We start from the raw sequence: 17,489 nt of genomic DNA, 5'->3' as shown, positions 1-17,489 counted from the left end.
TTACTGGCTCTGCTTTCCTTGAGTGACCAAAACAATTTTATGAGGAAGCTGAGGCATTATTGTGCCCATTTTACAGATGTGGAAATTAAAGTTCAAAAAGGTAAAAAATGTCTTGCCCAAAGGTGGTCAATCCTTAGGATTCGGGTTGTTTCCAGTTTTTGACTAATTATATACCTATCTATATACTCTGTCTACTATTATATATCTATCTATATATCTGTATCTCTATCCCTATCTATAGCTACATACTTTGTGGGTTTCTATTGAGTAAATGCCTAGCAGTGGAATTGTTCAGCTGCTAGATATTGCCAACCCATTCTCCAAAGTCATTATATCAATTTCAGCCAATTTATTTATATAAATTTATTCCAAGTGGCAAGGCCAAATCTGAAGCCAGGTCTGGCTGATTCCAGGTCTAATGTTTTTTTTTTTTGTACTTTAGATGAAGATGTACAGAACAAGCTAGTTTCTCACCAAAGAGTTAGTACACATATTGTTTTGTGACATTGGTTAACAAACCCACCACATGTCAATACTCTCCTTTCTCGAACATGGGTTCCCTATTACCAGCTTTCCTGTCACCTCCTGCTTTCTAGTCCTTGCCCCTGGGCTGGTGTGCTCCTTTAGTCTCATTTTGTTTTGTGGGCCTGTCCAATTTTTGGCTGAAGGGTGAACCTCAGGAGTGACTTCATTATTGAGTTGAAAGGGTGTCTGTGGGCCATAACTCTCAGGGTTTCTCCATTCTATGTCAGGCCAGCAAGTCTGGTCTTTCTTTTTGAGTTAGAATTTTGTTCTACATTTATCCAGGTCTAATATTCTTTACTACTGTAGTCGGCCCTGCCAAAGTACCAGGTGTAAATAATAGAGACTTTCCAGGGAAATTTGCTCCTGGCAAGTAGATAGGCTTTTTTTGTGTGGCGTTTGCTTTGTTTTGTAAACCTTTTTCTACAGTGTAGTACACATACAGAGAAATAGATAGATATCAGATATGAATAGCTCAGTGTACTTTTACTAAGTGATTACTCCCATGCAACCACCTCATCAAGATATAGATGTTCTCATCATCAAGAAGACGCAGGACATTATTAGCACCCCTGAAAGCCTCCCCCCAACTTTGGTCTTCAAGATTATCTTTCTTCTATTGGCCCTATGCATTTCCATGTATATTTTGGAACCAGTCACTTTCCACCACAAAAAAAACCTGCTGAGATTTTGATTGAGACTGCCATTAAATCGATAGATTAATATGAGGATTTTGTTAAAGATTGGTGTTATTTCTCCCCTAAATGTGAAGAAGAATTCACTTGGAAAGCCATTTGGGTCTAGGGTTGTGTGTGTGTGTGTGTGTGTGTGTGTGTGTGTAGGGGTTGGATTTTAATTACAGATTTGATTTCTTTATTAGATATAGGAATATTCAGATTTTCTGATGTTTCCTGTGTCAGTTTTGGTAAGTTGTTTTTAGAGAAGAGTTTCCATTTCAGCTAAATTCTCAAATCTGTTGGCTTAAGGTTGTTCTAAAATGCATAAAGGAATTACTTTGTGTCACAGAAATATTCTATGTCTTGATTGCAGTCATATTTACATGGGGGTATATACTTGTCAAGACTTATTTGATTTCACACATAAAATGGGCACATTTTATTACTTATAAATTACGCCTCAGTAAAGGTGAATAAAAAAATACAGCAATACCATTTTTTTTTTGTCTATAATTTGGCAAAACTTTAAAAGTCTGATAGTATCGAGTGTTGGCTAGGGTGCAGTAAAACAAGAACCCATGTATGTTGCAGGAGAGGCTATACATTGGCACAACCACTTGGGAGAACAATTTGGAAATATCTAGTAAAATTAAAAATTCATATATGCCATCACTTAGAAGTTCCACCTTTAGGTGCATGCCTTGGAGAAACTCTCCCATACGTGCTAATGGAGATTGTACAACATTTATTATAAGAGAAAAAGTAATGAAAAAATGTAACCATCATTCAGAAGGTGAGTGGTAGTAAACATACATGGCAAAATAGGCTATAGCTATTAAACATAGCTAATGAGAACTACATGTCTCAACTTGGGTATATCTTGAGTAATCAAATGAGTAAAAAAAAGTTGTGAAAGGATAACTACAGTTGATGCCATTTATGTAATTTTTAAAAACCACTATTCTTCCTTTTTTTTGTTTCCGCATTATAATAAAAATTTTAGCTGGGCCCATGGAAATCCAGCTTAAAGATTCCCTTGCTGCTAGGTGTGGCCATGTTTAAATTATGTTCAGCAGGTTATGAGCAGTATTATTTGGCAGCTTCCAGGAGCCTTCCTTAAGAGATAGCTGACAAGCGCCTTTACCTCCTCATCCCCTTCTTGCTCTCTTTCTGCGTCTCAGGGAAGGTGACACCCAGAGGCACCTCAGAAGAAAAGCCTGGTGATCTACTTCCAAAAAATTAGCCATTGAAAACCCTATGGAGACACAGTTCTACTCTGACACACATGGAGTCTCTATGGGTCAGAATCAACTCTATGGCAACTGGTATATGCTTTATGTAGCCATCATCTGGGTATAGTTATAGAATATTTTTATCACCTCAGAAAAACCCCTCATGACTTTTCCAGTCAGTACCGCCACCCTTGGAGGTAACCAGTCTTCTGGCCTCAGTCCCTATAAATTAGCACCATCTATCTTTGCTCTTCATATAAATTGAATCATTATCTTTGCTCTTCATATAAATTGAATCATAGAGTGGGAATTCTTTTCTGTCCAGCTTCTTTCGCTCATTGCAGTGTTTTGAAAAATCATCCATGTTATGGTCTTGGGGAATATCTAGCTCAATTGGCATAACATGGTTTATAAAGAAAATGTTCTACATTCTACTTTGGTGAGTAGCGTCTGGGATCTCAAAAGCCTCTGAGTGCCCATCTGAGATACTGCATTCTCAAGGGAGAATAAAGAAAACTAAAGACGCAAGGGAAAGATTATTCCAAAGGACTAATGGACCACATCTACCATGGCCTCCACCAGAGTGAGTCCAGTACAGCTAGATGGTGGCCGGATACCACCACTGACCGTTCTGACAGAAATCACATTACAGGGTCCCGGAGAGAACTGGAGAAAAATGTATGGCAGAATTCTAAATCACAAAAAAAGACCAGACTTACTGGCCTGATAGAGACTGGAGAAATCCGAAGAATATGGCCCCCGGATACCCTTTTAGCTCAGTAATGAAGCCACTCCTGAGAGTCACCCTTCAGCCAAAGATTAGGCAGGCCCATAAAACAAAATGAGACTAAAGGAGCACACCAGCCCAGGGGTAAGGACTAGAAGGCAGGAGGGGACAGGAAAGCTGGTAATGGGTAACCCAAGGTTGAGAATGGAGAATGTTGACATGTCATGGGGTTGTTAACCAATGTCATAAGACAATATGTGTACTGTTTAATGAGAAAGCTAGTTTGTTCTGTAAACCTTCATCAAGTACAATTAAAAAAAAAAATACAACCTAAAAAAAAATCATCCATGCTATTACATGTATCTGTATTTAATTTTTAAATTGATGATTAGCATTCCATCATATGAATATATCACAATGTGTTTCTCTATTTTCCTGTTTCAGCGGGCTATTTTGAATGAAGCTTCTGTGGAAATTCTTGTACACATTTTTTTTTGTGGTCATGTGTGCTCAGATTTGATTGAGTGTAATCCTGGAATGAAACTGCTGGATCATAGGATAGGAGTATTTTTAATTTTATAAGAGACTGCCAAATTGTTTTCCAGAGTAACTGAAGTATTTTATACTCCCTCTAGCAATGTGTAGGAGTTCCAGTTACTCCACATCCTTTCCAACACTTCTACTATTCTTTTTTATCCTGTTTCAACCTACAGAACAGAACACTGTTAATTTCTTCATCAGAATTTGCTACCACCCTACACTGACCGCTTCTACTGGTGACATACACTCAACATTGTAAGGTGATGATACTTCATCTCCATTCTGGATTTCTCCCAACTACCATCTATCTCTTCCGGTACCTTACCCCAAACCTTACTTACTTTAATACTGCATGGAGAAGTGGAAAGGAATATAAGTCAAGTATCTATCTCCTATAACAGTCATAATAAAATGTGTAGTTGAGAAGTAGGTAAAAGAAGAGCTTAATTTGGGGGCAAGGAACCCTGGTGGCACAAACAGTTAAGAGCTCGGGTGCTAAATGAAAGGTTGGTGCTTTGAACCCACACAGTGGCACCACAGGAGAAAGACCTGGCGATCTGCATCTGTATAGATGACAGCCTAGGAAACGCTATGGGTCAGTTCTACTCTGTCACATGGGGTCACTGTGAGTCAGTATCGACTTGATGGCACTCAACAATTTGGGGCAGTCTGGTGTCATGGAAAATTCTGGGATTCTGGACTCAGATGAACCTGTCCTTTGTTGGCTGTGTGACCTTGGACAAATCATTTAACAACATTGAGTTTCAGGTTCATTGACTATAAAATACAGACAGTAAGAATTAAATAACACAAAAGATGTTAAAGGGTATGTCACAGACTAATTAACCAAATCCATTGCCGACACATATATAATGTTACCTGTGACTGTTGAGTCCATTCTGACTCATGGTGACCCCATGTGTTAGAGTAGAACAGCTCTGTATGGTTTTCTTGGCTATAATAGTTATAGGAATCCCTGGTGGCACAGTGGGTAAGAGCTATGGCTGCTAACCAAAAAGTTGGCATTTTGAATTCACCAGAGGCTCCTTGGAAACCCTACGGGGCAGTTCTACTCTGTCCTGCAAGGTCACTATGAGTTGTATGAGTCGGAATTGACTCAACAGCAATGGTTTTTTTCTTTCTTTCTTTTTGTTGAATCTTTATGGAAGCAGGCCACCAGGCCTTTCTTCCGCAGCACTGCTGGGTGGCTTTGAACCACCAACCTTTAAGTTAGCAGTCAAGCACAAACCATTTGTACCACCCAGGAACTTCTTTTTAAATACATTCTAAATTTAGTTTGTATCAATCAGGATAGGCTGGGTTGTGTTGTGATAACAAGTAACCCCCAAATCTCAGTGGTTTAACACAACAGAAATGTATTTCTCACTCATGCTGTACGTCTACACTGCTTGTTGGGACCCTCTTATTGGTCACTCAGGAACCAGGGCTGAGGGAGGCTCTGCCTTGACGCCTGCTTCCAGAAATGATAGCATTGAGCACTACGTGGCAGAAACTCAGATTTGATTCATTTATTCCACAAATATATGCTGAGTAACCTATTCTGCAGTACATGTTGGAGACACTTAGATACGGAAACAAAAGATACTATACTAGCTTCAAGGAGCTCACAGTGTAATAATAGTGACAAAAACAATAGCAGCAACAATAACAACAACAGTAGCAACAGCAGCAGCAGCAGGAACCAGGCACTGCATCAAAAGCTTATTTTATGCAACAGTTATTTTCTCAGTCAGCAGACTCAGATGGGGGAAAACGGAACTTTATTTTTCTATAACTGAATTTGGTTTCACTCTCAAGCCCCTACTTCCACTATGCACTGGAAAAATTGAATTAGAGGAAATGCAGTCACTTCTGGTTTAGATATAGTTTCTTTTGGATAATCACTCAGTTGACCCATGTTTCTCTGTCCCTTGCATTTTCGTCTATCCTTCTCACTGGGCATGCTTCAAGTTCCTGGTGTGAGGTAGAGGCTTGGTATTGGGAGATGCCAGATTGTGGCGAGAAGTGTCATTCTCTGTTGTCCCCCGTCCCCACCTACTGTAGCTTCCACTGTTGCTGGCCATGGTTCTACAGTGGCCTTTGGTGTCCAGGCCAATGCATATGCACCCCAACCCCTAATTGTAGGACTTTTTTGGTCTCCTAGTTCTGTGTCCTTCTCAGGAGATTGCAAACCCCCAATGTTTTCCCAGCACTACACTAATATGGTCAAGATCTACAAGGCTGCTCTCAATCCTGTCCACCCAGACAATCCCTTAACCACTCTTATCTATGGCTTGGGTGCCATGTTGGCCAAGGATCTTCTCTATAAACCTTGTAGACTCCCGGGAAATGAAGCAGCAGCTCTTCTCCACTAGGATTGCCCCAAATTTACCTGTGGTTTCTTTCATCATCTTAGGCCACATTTATTTGTTTATCTAAGGTCAGCATGTACAACCCTACTGGTTTCAAATGACCTTCAGAAACATCTCTCCTCAAAAGATAGGCCAATTGGTGTTCCAGCCACAGAGGGAAACAATCAATAATGTTTTGTAATATGGACGATAAGTGTGTACATTCAGGACTGAAATACCAGCAAAGGCCTGAAGCTAGAATCAATATGAATTAGGATTTCGTGTCCATTCATCATTAAGGCTAATCAGGTGTTGGCTTTGAACAAAAGGGAGCATGCCTTGATTAAAACCGTCAGTGGCAAGAAGTAAATTAAAATGTATTTGTGCTCCACTAGTGTGTTTGAATTAAATCATCTGAAATCCTGGTGTGGCCTAAACTGGAAATCTTCTCATATGCAAAATGAGGGAGTTGTAACCTCTAAGTTCATTCTAGCTATAAAGTATTCTCTTTGATAATAGGAAGGTAAACAGAATCTTAATTCATCCCTTTATGACTTCATTTTTCTGCATCAGGGAGGAATAGCAGCCAACGTTTGGTATTCAAGGAAATCATACATTTATAATTCATTTATATGCAGTCATATACATTATGAATGTGAATCCAAAAAATACCTACCTTAATAAGCAAGTGAAAATTTTTTTTCCTAAGTTTTCTTTTGTTGTTGTTATTGACAATATACACAGGAAAACATACACCAGTTCAACAGTTTCTACATGTACAATTCAGTGACGTCGATTACATTCTTCGAGTTGTGCACCTATCCTCACCCTCCTTTTCTGAGTTATTCCTTCCCTTATTAACATAAACTCACTACCCCCTAGGGTTCCCATCTAATCTCTCTGCTGTTGTCAATCTGACCTCATTATAGATAGTTCTTGTAAGAGCATAATGCTCTTTTTTACTGGTAAGCTAAACTATTATTCCATTTTAAGAGGACTTACAGGGGATATTTCTGGTTTAAGGTTTAACGATCATCTCAGGGCCATAGTTTCAGGGGTTCTTCCACCCTCCATGGCTCCAGAAAGCCTAGAGTCCATGAGAATTTGAAGTTCTTTTCAATAAACAAGTGAAAATTTATGAACTTGTTTTCACCCATCTCACTACTATTATTTCTCTTGTATTAGTGGCCAGGCTACCCAGTGGACTACTCTAAGTCTATTAACTTTTATTTTTTAATGGCATCTTTCCCATTTGGGGCAATCCATTGGGCTTCTAGCTCATTTGCAATTTCTTCATTGTTTATGAATGCTGTGATTTATGTCATAGGGAAGGCAGGGGCTCATTTTGAGCCTAATTTGGCTGCTCAGATTCAGAGCATCTGAGCACATCTGGAAAATTACTGGGTCCATCAAGCATCTATTCGAATGAGTTGATTCTCACTATGGGGATAGATTTGTCAGGGGCAATTGAGAAGACGGTTTTATGCTTTGGCCACCTAGGGGAGAACTGCAGAGTTAAAGACTGCTGACTTAGGGGACAGACATCCTTAGTCCCACTTCCTATCTCTATGATCTTGGGTAAGTTACTTAACCTTTTTGGGGCCTCACTTGCCTGTCTGTAAAATGACAACAGTTAGTACCAACCTCCTATGGTCATGTTGAGGGTTGAATGAAGTAATGCATATAAAGGGGCTTAGCTTAACTGCCCAGCACAGAATAAGCGTCCAATAAAGCTTAGCTCCTGTTGTAATGTCTGTCCCTTCTCTGGCCCCATGGACTCGTTTCTGAAGCTTCCATCAAGCAGGGCTATGGAAAGACAAAAATGCCATTTTCACAAGAGACCGCGTGAGATGTTACAGTAGACCCAGAAGTTCTGGATTTTACGTTGAAGCCAAGACCCTGGGAATCATGAATTATAATTGTTCATTTGATCTCACTTGCCTACAGGTTGATAAGGCTTAGGGGAACACTGATATTTGCTTCTGCATCTCCATAGCTTTCCTTTTGTCTTGGTATTCTTCATATTGACAGAACCATACACGGGCAGGAAGGTAGCCCTGCCTACTCTTCATTAAGAATAATAGCTCACATTTGTGAGCATGTACTATATGTCAAATGATGTATTACATTGGGCAAATGTAATTGCCTCACATGCATGGGCAATGAAAGATGCGTTCAGATTGCGATGTTGCTGAAGAATATTGGCTATGGCACGGACTGCCAGAAGAACGAACAAATCAATCTTTAAAGAAATACAACCAGAAGGCTCCCAAGAAGCAAAGACGGTGAGATTTTGGCTTGCTTACTCTGGAAATGTCATCAGGAAAGACCAATTGCTAGAAAAGGACATTGTGTTTTTCATGTTTTGTAAAATAGAGGATCAGTGAAAACAAAAGATACCCTCAATGAGACGGACTGACGCGATAGCCACATCAATGGATTCAAACGTACCAAAGATGGTACAAGACGGGCAACGTTTAGTTCTGTTATAAGTAAGGCTGCCGTGAGTCAGAGCCAACTCTACAGCAGCTGCCAACGACTGTGTGTCAGGCACAATGCCAAGTGCTTCCACACGAATACATCACTGAATGCTTGCAATTATCCTTTGAAGGAGTTTCTCATTGTTTAGATGAAGAAATGGATGCGGGGGACGAGAGAGGGGAGAGTAAAGTTATTTGCCCAAGGTCTCACAGCCAATAAATGAGGGACCTGGGACTCAAATCTTGGCTGCCTAGAGCACCCAAGCTTGACCACCCCATTATGAACAGAGTCCCACGGTCCCCAAAGCCCTCAACTTTTCACCAACCAGACCCGTTAAATGAATCGCACCTTTACGTGGTCAATGCTGTAACTTAAATATTCCAGTGTGGTAACTATGTACATGAGGCTGCTTAGGTCATTCATACAAATAAATCCAGCTGAAAATGCCAGAGAACCCTGCCTGGCAGCTGCAATTCCCTTGATTTCTCTCACCCAGCACAAGGGCTCCCCGTGAGAGGGGATTTGCAGATGATGTTCCCGTCACCAGCTGACACTCCTCATTTTTAATCGAGGTTTCCTCTTCTGCTACCCAGCCTTGGCACTCAGCTTACACAACCCTCCCTCATGTCCAGACAACAGCCATTTTCTCTGCCAACCAATTTTCATTCCATGGAAGGTTCTGGTATCCTGCAGAAAAAGTTGCTAGGAAAGGATGCCCTTTTCTCAGAGCCCAGATGGTGATGGATTGCCACCATGATGCTGTTTGTTCACCTACACTGGGTGGCTTTTTCCTCTCCTGCTGGAAGGAGGAATCTCATTCTGCAGGAGCACTAATGATGGGTAATTATCATCGCTGCAAGGCTTCTAACACATCTGGGCTAATGGCTCTAGCTTCCATGATGATGCTCATATTTTACCCAATTCTGTACTTGAAGAGTTCCTTGCAGGCCCTGGCAGCAGTAACAGTTGGCTTCTAGACAAATTTAAATATCCTGGCTTAATACACCTGGTTTATAACATGTGATGATAATAGCAACCACCACTTAAGTTTCAATCATGTCTTTACTCACAGGAGGGAGATACCAGCGGTTGGATACTTAATCCAGTTTTGTTAAAACTTGAAGTCACTTTAAAGCAGCTCTACCTGACAGAAATACTAACATCAGGAATTCATGAGCAATTGGACCCCAAGGTCAAAAAAAGGGGAATGTGTCGTCGAACCCAGCCTTGCTTGCGTGGCAGAGTGGGGCTTTGGGAATTGTTAAGCAGGCACCAGGAAAAGCAAAGGAGATGGTGTCCTTTCCATCCCAGTGATTTTTCTCAATGCAAGATGCTTTTTGGAATCCATACAGGGGAGTTTCCACCCATTTTGTCTGTAGGAGATAGGACTTGAAGTTCTCAGACCCAGGTGTAAAGGAAACCTTGCTCTTTATTTTCCTTATTTTAACTCAGCTGCACCCCCAAACCCTCAAACAGACGCTCTTATTGTTATTTGCTGTCAAGTCGATTGCAACTCATGGTGACCCCCATGTCTGCAGAGTAGAACTGTGCTCCATAGGGTTTTCAAGGCTGTGAGCTTTTCAGAAGCAGGTCGCCAGACCTGTCTTCAGAGGCGTCTCTGGGTAGGTTGCAATGAGTTGGAATCTCAATGCCAACTGTTTGTTTTTTGTTTTTTAAATGAGACTGTTGAGATGCACAGGGTCTAAGTATATGCAGAACTTCTGTTTCTATGTCAAATTTGGAACACAAGACCCTTTGGTTGCTCTGGGGGTCCCTGAACTTGGGGTCCGCCTTCTGGAGGGTTACCTTAGAGCCTGTCCTTCTGAGATTTACTTTTCCTGGGTGCTGTTCCTACACAGGAAACTGTGGTGGCATAGTGGTTAAGATCTAAGTTAACTAACCAAAAGGTTGACAGTTCGAATCCACCAGGTGCTCTTTGGAAACTGTATAGGGTCCTATAGGGTGGCTATGAGTTGGAATAAACTCGACGGCAACGGGTTTGGTTTGGTTAGTTTGGTTCCTACACAGGGTCAGTCTTCCCACTCTTCTTCGGAGCCTCACTCCGCATCTTCAGCTTCTGGCTTGATACACCTGGTTATCAACCCCTGGCTTGATACATTCTGGGGGACCCCTGCCTCTCCTGGCTAGTCTCCTGAGTCTGGCAAATCCAGCTGATCTTTCTCCATGTGAAACCTTAACAGAATACAGAGGAGCCTCTGATTTACAGTCTGCTCTCTGTAAAACCCCTGATATCTCTTTGGGATGGAAAACCAAATATACAGCAAAAAAAAAAAAAAACCACACACACACAAATTAATAATTCAGAAAGTTATCTGCCACAGGTAGGAAGAAGTAAAATCACGCCATTAATTTTCCCCCTACACTTTCTCCTGCAGCACTGAATATACTACAGGGCTTGGATTCTACAGTAATTGGAACAAGGATCACAAGAGCCACATTCCATTTTTTAATTGGATCATTAGCACTTCTTCAACCATCTTATCTCATGGGTGTCCACCCTGCCTTTTATGCTCAGGGTGGTTTTTCTCTCCCCCTCTTAGATCTTAATTTTGTAAATAAGGGCTGAGAAGTGGTGTTAAGATCAGACTCATTACCACGTTTCAGTTTGGCACTGTCTTCCTCTCCCCATCTTTATTAGCAGAGTTTCTGATTTTTCAAGCTCATTTGCATAATTCCCAGCATCCTGGGTTTATTCAGGAGGCCCTTTGATGAACAAACTAAGAAGGTTCTCTCTACACCGAAGAGGTCTTCATTAGGACTCAGTGGACCATAACATCTAAGAGTGTAGACTCTGCAGACAGCAGGATAGCTTGGATTTGAATTCTGCTTAGCCACTTCCTGGCTGTGTGACTCTCAGAAAGTTACTTAACCTCTCTGGACCTCGGTTTCTCCATCCGTAAAAATGGGGAGAGGTGTGATAATAGCAGCTACCTGACAGCGCCTATCTCATGCCCTGTCAATCTGAGCTAATTCATGGAAAGTGTTTACAACAGTGCCTGGTTCATACTTCTGGGCATGATTGTTATTATCTTTTTCTCTTTATTTGGAGTTCTGGTGGAGCAGTGGTTAAGAGCTATGACTGCTAACCAAAAAGTTGGCAGTTAGAATCTACCAGCCACTCCTAGGAAACCCTATGGGGCAGTTCTGCTCTGTCCTATAGGGTCTCTATGAGTTGGAATTGACTCGATGGAAACAGGTTTGGGTTTTTTTTTTTTCTCTTTATTTAATGTAAAATTTTTATGAAAGAATAACATAGATACAAAAAAGTGCCTGAATCATAAGGTCAGTGAATTTTCACAAAATGAGCACATCTGAGTAGCCGGCATCCAGATGAGCAGATGAGCCCTTACGTGTCCCTTCCAAGTCATTAACCTGTTCCTCCCAAGGGGTGACATTATCCTGACCTCTAGCAACTGCAGGAAACCCTGGTGGCGTAGTGGTTAAGTGCTACAGCTGCTAACCAAGAGGTCAGCAGTTCAAATCCACCAGGTGCTCTATGGGGCAGCTCTACTCTGTCCTATAGGGTTGCTATGAGTCAGAACTGACTCGATGGCAATGGGTTTGGATCTATGGGTTAATAACCACAGACTATGTTTGCCAGCTTTTGAACATTCTACAAATGGAATCATATGGGATGCACTCTTTTTGTCTGACTTCTTTTGCTTCATATTATTTTTGTGAGATTCATTCTCTGTCTTAGTCAGTAGAAACCATTCATTTTCACTGCTGTACAGTGCTCCATTTTGGGAATGTGCCACAATTTATTCATTCTACTTTTGATGGGCATTTCAGTGGTGTCATAGGTTAAATGGTGTCCCACCAAAAATATGTGCTGTAAATCCAAACCCTTATACCTGTGGTTATAACCCCTTTGGGAATAGGTTTTCTTTATTATGTTAATGAGGCAGTCTTAGTGTAGGGTTGTGTGTGTCTTACACCAAATGATTTTTGGGACAAAAAGAGCTGATCAGGCACAGAAGAAGCAAGGAGAGATGGGAGAAGATAGATGCCATACCACGTGAAGATTGCCAGTGAACTGAGGAATAAAGCTGAAAAGACATAAGGACCTTCCTGCAGAGCGAACAGAAAGAGAGAGAGAGCAAGACTTCCCCTAGTGCCAGCACCCTGAATTTGGACTTCTAACCTCCTAAACTGTGAGAAAATAAATTTCTGTTTGTTAAAGCCATCCACTTGTGGTATTTCTGTTACAGTGGGACTAGATAACTAAGACAGCAATGATAGACCATTCTGAGGCATATCTCTTAGAGAATTTACATATATGCAGTTTTTAGGTATTTTTTTAGGCATGAAATTGCTGAGTCATAGTATATGCATCTATTCAACATTAGTAGACACTGCCAAACGATTTTCCAAGGAGGTTGTAACAACTTATACTCCTTCCAGTAGTGTGAGTTCCAGTTGCTCCACATCTTCATCAACACTTAGTATTATCAGCTTCTTTCATTTTAGTCAACCTGGTGGGTGTGTAGTTGTATTGCATTGTGCCTCCTGCCCCCAAATAGCAGCTATTTTATTTTATTGTTTCAGCTTTTCATTTTGAAATAATTTCAAACATATAGAGAAGTTGCAAGACTAGTGCAATGTTATATACTCTTTATCCATATTCACCAATTGTTAACAGTTTTCCATTTCTGTTAGCTTTTTTCCTCTACATGTATATGCGTAAGTTTTTTTTCCTTAATGATATGAGATAACTTTTAGATATCATGCCCTATTTACTGGTAACTACCTCAGAATGTATTTTCTAAAGAATTAGAACGTTCTCTTAAGTAACCACAGTACAGTTATCAAAACTGGAAAAATTCAACACTCATACAATGCAATTATCTTATCTACACACCTTACTCAAATGTTGCTAGACAGTCCTATACTGTTCTTAATAACATTTTATTTTCTGGACCAGCATTGATTCCAGGATCAGAGATTTCATGTCTCTGTAGTCTCCGTTAATCTGGAATGTTTCCTCAGTCTTTGTTTTTCAGGATATTGGCATTTTTTGAAGAGTATAAGAGTTTCCCTAAACTTTGGTCTATCTGATGTTTTCTGATGTACATTTTGCTGGGTTCTTAGATGGGTGACATTGTGTTCTCAGGGTGTCATTCAGTAGGTATGTGATGTGGGTTTGTTCCATTTTCGGTTATATTAACTTTGATCACTTGATCAAAGCAATGTATGCCAGATTTCTCCATGATAAAAGTACTTTTTATTCCTTGTAATTAACAAATAATTTTAGGGATATACTCTGAGGCTGTGAAAATATCCTGTACCTCCTCAAACTTTCACCCAGTAGTTTTAGTATCTATTGATGATTCTTGACTGAATCAATGCTTACGGTGATGATTGCAAAATGGTAATTTTCTAATTCCATTATCCGTTGTTCTTTTATTAGTTAGCATTCTACAATAAGAAAATGCGTCTTCTTCCCTACATTAATTAATAGCTAATTAATTAATTATCACAATGGAGAGTTGAGGGCATTAGATTAGTAAGAGCAACAGTGGGATAAATGCTGAAATAGTGGGCATGGCCAAGGAAGGCTTCCCAAAGGAAGAAATATTTATGTTGAGTCCTGAAAGGTTAGGCTAGCAAAGAGGGCCAGAACAAGGGAGGCAGTGAGGACAGCAGGGGCAGAGGCTGGGAATTGAAAGAAAGCCTAAAAGAATTCAGCATAATTGAAGTGTAGCAGGTGAGAGGAGGTGAATTGAGATGATGTTGAAAAGAAGGCCTTTCTGGCTTAGGACCGTAGTCTCAGTCAATTGGCATAACATAGTACACAAAAATCATGATCTGCCTCCTAGTGAAGTGGTAGCATCTGGGGTCTTGTAAACTTGCAAGTGGCCATTGAAGACACAAATACAGGTTCTACTCACCAGGAGCAGAGCAGTAAGAAGGTAACCAAAAGCTCAGAACAGACACAAGTCTACATGTGCCACAAACTTATCTACCCTGAGACCAGAAGAACTAGATGGTGCCCAGCTACCACCACTGACTGTTCTGACCGGGGTCACAATAGGTGCTCCTGGATATAATGGGAGAGAAATATGAAGCAGAACTCAAATCGTATATAGAGATATAGGTCATATAGATATATAAAAGCCAAACAAACTGGAACAGTAGGGAACAGAGGACCTTCTGAGACTTTCACCCTGAGACACTCTTTAAACCTAGAACCAAGCCTATCCCCTGGGATTACCTTTTAATGAAATAGCAGAATGGCACACAAAATAAATGATATTACCCATAAAATCACTGCCCTACTTAAAAACCGCCAGTATGAGACCAAAAGGTCAACATTTACTCTAACGCAAAGATGAGAAGATAAGGGGGCAGGGAAACTAGAGGACTAGAAAGGGAACAGACAGAATACAATTAAAGAAAATGTGGAAACTGTCAAATGGGAACCTAACTTGCTGTGTAAGCTTTCACCAAAAACTCAATAAAATTTAATTATTAAAAAAAAAAATCTAAATGGAAATGAAAACAAAACTCACTTATGTTCAATTTTCACCAAAAAAAAAAAAAAAAGAGAAAGGCTTTCCCAGGAGGGGCATTTGAGCTGACTGAGCACTCAAGGATGAGAAAGAACCAATTCTGAGAGGGGCTGGCCAGAGAGCACTTCCGGTGGAGGGAACAGAAACTACAAAGCGCAGAGGAGAGAAAGGGCTTCATGAATTCAGGGATCAGAAGAAAGGCCAAGTGGCTAGAAAGCTGTGAGGAGGGGAGATGGGATAAGCAGAGATTAGAGAAATTGGCAGCCAGATCACGCAAGATCTTACAAGCCATGTAAAGAGCTGGGCTTTTATTCTAAGAATACTTGAAGGTCACTGAACACATCGAAACAAGGGAAGAACCAGTGCAGGTTTGCATTTCACATTGTAAGAAGCTCACGCTAATGTCTACCTGGATTGGAGGTGGGGAGGGGAAGCCAGGAAGCTGTAGCATTAACTCATGCAAAGACAGTGGCATGTGGACTAGGGTGTTATCTGTGGAGATGGAGAGAAATGAACAGATTAGATATATGGTTTGGAGGTACAGCAACTAGGACTTGGAGACACTGGATCTTAGGGGTGAGGGAGAGTGTGGAACCAAGGATGACTCTGAGGTTTTTTGGTTGAGGCACCAGGTGGGTGGTGGTGGTGGTTACTGAGTTGGGAAAACCTTGGAAGGAGCAGGCTTAGTGGTACAAATTGGGGAGTTATTTTGGTCCTACCAAATCTGAGATGCTTATTCACTATCCAAGTGAAGATGCTAGGTAGGCAGCTAGATGTACTTGCCTGTAGCTACAAGGGAAGATCAGGACTGGATAAGTATGTTTTATTAATGTTATTTGTTGTTAGTGGACATAGAGTCAGCTCCGACTCGCGGTAACCCATGTACAATAGAATGAAACATTGCCCGCCATCTTCATGATTGTTGGTATGCTCGAGCCCATTTCTGTGGCCACTGTGTATTTTAAGTTCCTTCCAGCCTGAGAGGAGCATTATCCAGGACTACATTGGACAATATTCTTTGAGCCATAGGGTTTACACTGGCTAATTTTAAGAAAGAGATCGCCAGGCCTTTCTTCTTTGTCTGTCTTAGTCTGGAAGCTTTGCTGAAACCTGTCCACCAAGGACGACCCTGCTGGTATTTGCAATACCGGAGGCATAGCTTCCAACATCACAGCAACACGCAGTCCACCGCAGCACAACACACTGACAGACCCGTGGTAGATTATACATATACCATATAAAAATATATATATATATATATTACCCTATAATTCCTTCTTGCTGAAGTTTCCCTGCATATCTGCACCCATGAGGATGTTTGAAGTCAAAGGGAAGCGTCTTCTCAGAGTCATTGCCAAGCCCAACGCTGTGCTATCTTTAAAGTGTCACATCCTCCTTAGCCCTCTTTGAATTGAGTCACACTCTTAATTAAGTTTCCACTTACAACTTCCAGAAAAAAATTGATCCTGCCTGCAAAGCACTGGAATTTTCTGTGGCTAACCTCTCTGCCAGTTGCCATTGTGTTGATTCCTACTCTTGGTGACCTCATATGTGTCAGAGTAGAACTGTGCTCCGTAAGGTTTTCAATGGCTGATTTTGGGGGAAGTAGATTGCCAGGCCTTTCTTCTGAGGCCCCTCTGGGTGGACTCGAACCGCCAAACTTTCAGCAGTGGCTGAGCACATTAACCGTTTACGAGTGGCAGAGATGGTTAAGAATTTGTGAGTTAATTAGTCAGTTGCAAAAGGACAAATGTTGTATGAGACCACTGTTATAAGAACTCAAGAAAAGGTTTAAACACAGAAGAAAACATTGTTTGGTGGTTACGAGGGTGGGAGAGGGGTATTCACTAATTAGATAGTAGACAAGAATTAAAGCACACTTAAAAAAAGAGAAAAAAAATGGTTAAGCATTTGACTACTAGTCAAAAGGCTGGTGGTTCGAACCCACCCAGAGGTGCCTTGGAAGACAGTCCAGGTGATCTGTTTCTGGAAGGTCATAGCCTTGAAAACCTGATGGAGCACAGCTCTACTCTGCACACATGGGGTTCCCATGAGTTGGAATTGAGTTGATGGCAGATAACAACAATGCCCTCTGCATCTCTCTTACTTTCTCAGGGGTGTTCTCATCTTCAGGTCCTGAGAGGCTTTGGCAATGGGAACTTTACGGTAAACAACATTTAGGAAGCACTATCCTTAGGAAGGAGCCCTGGTGGCCCAGTGGTTAAAAGCTTAGCTGCTAACTGAAAGGTGGACAGTTCGAATCCATCAGCCACTCCTTGGAAACCCTGTGGGGAGGTTCTGCTCTGTCCTATGGGGTCTCTATGAGTCAGAATTGACTCGATGGCAATAGGTTTGGTTTTTTGGGTCCTCAGGAAGTCAAAAGGAGCCTTGGTGGTGCAGTAGTTAGTCGCTTGGCTGCTAACTGA

The sequence above is a fragment of the Loxodonta africana genome, chromosome 12, assembly GCF_030014295.1.
Source record: "Loxodonta africana isolate mLoxAfr1 chromosome 12, mLoxAfr1.hap2, whole genome shotgun sequence".
Taxonomy (NCBI): domain Eukaryota; kingdom Metazoa; phylum Chordata; class Mammalia; order Proboscidea; family Elephantidae; genus Loxodonta; species Loxodonta africana.
The sequence above is the reverse complement of the archived record's forward strand: the minus strand, read 5'-3'. Positions refer to the sequence as shown.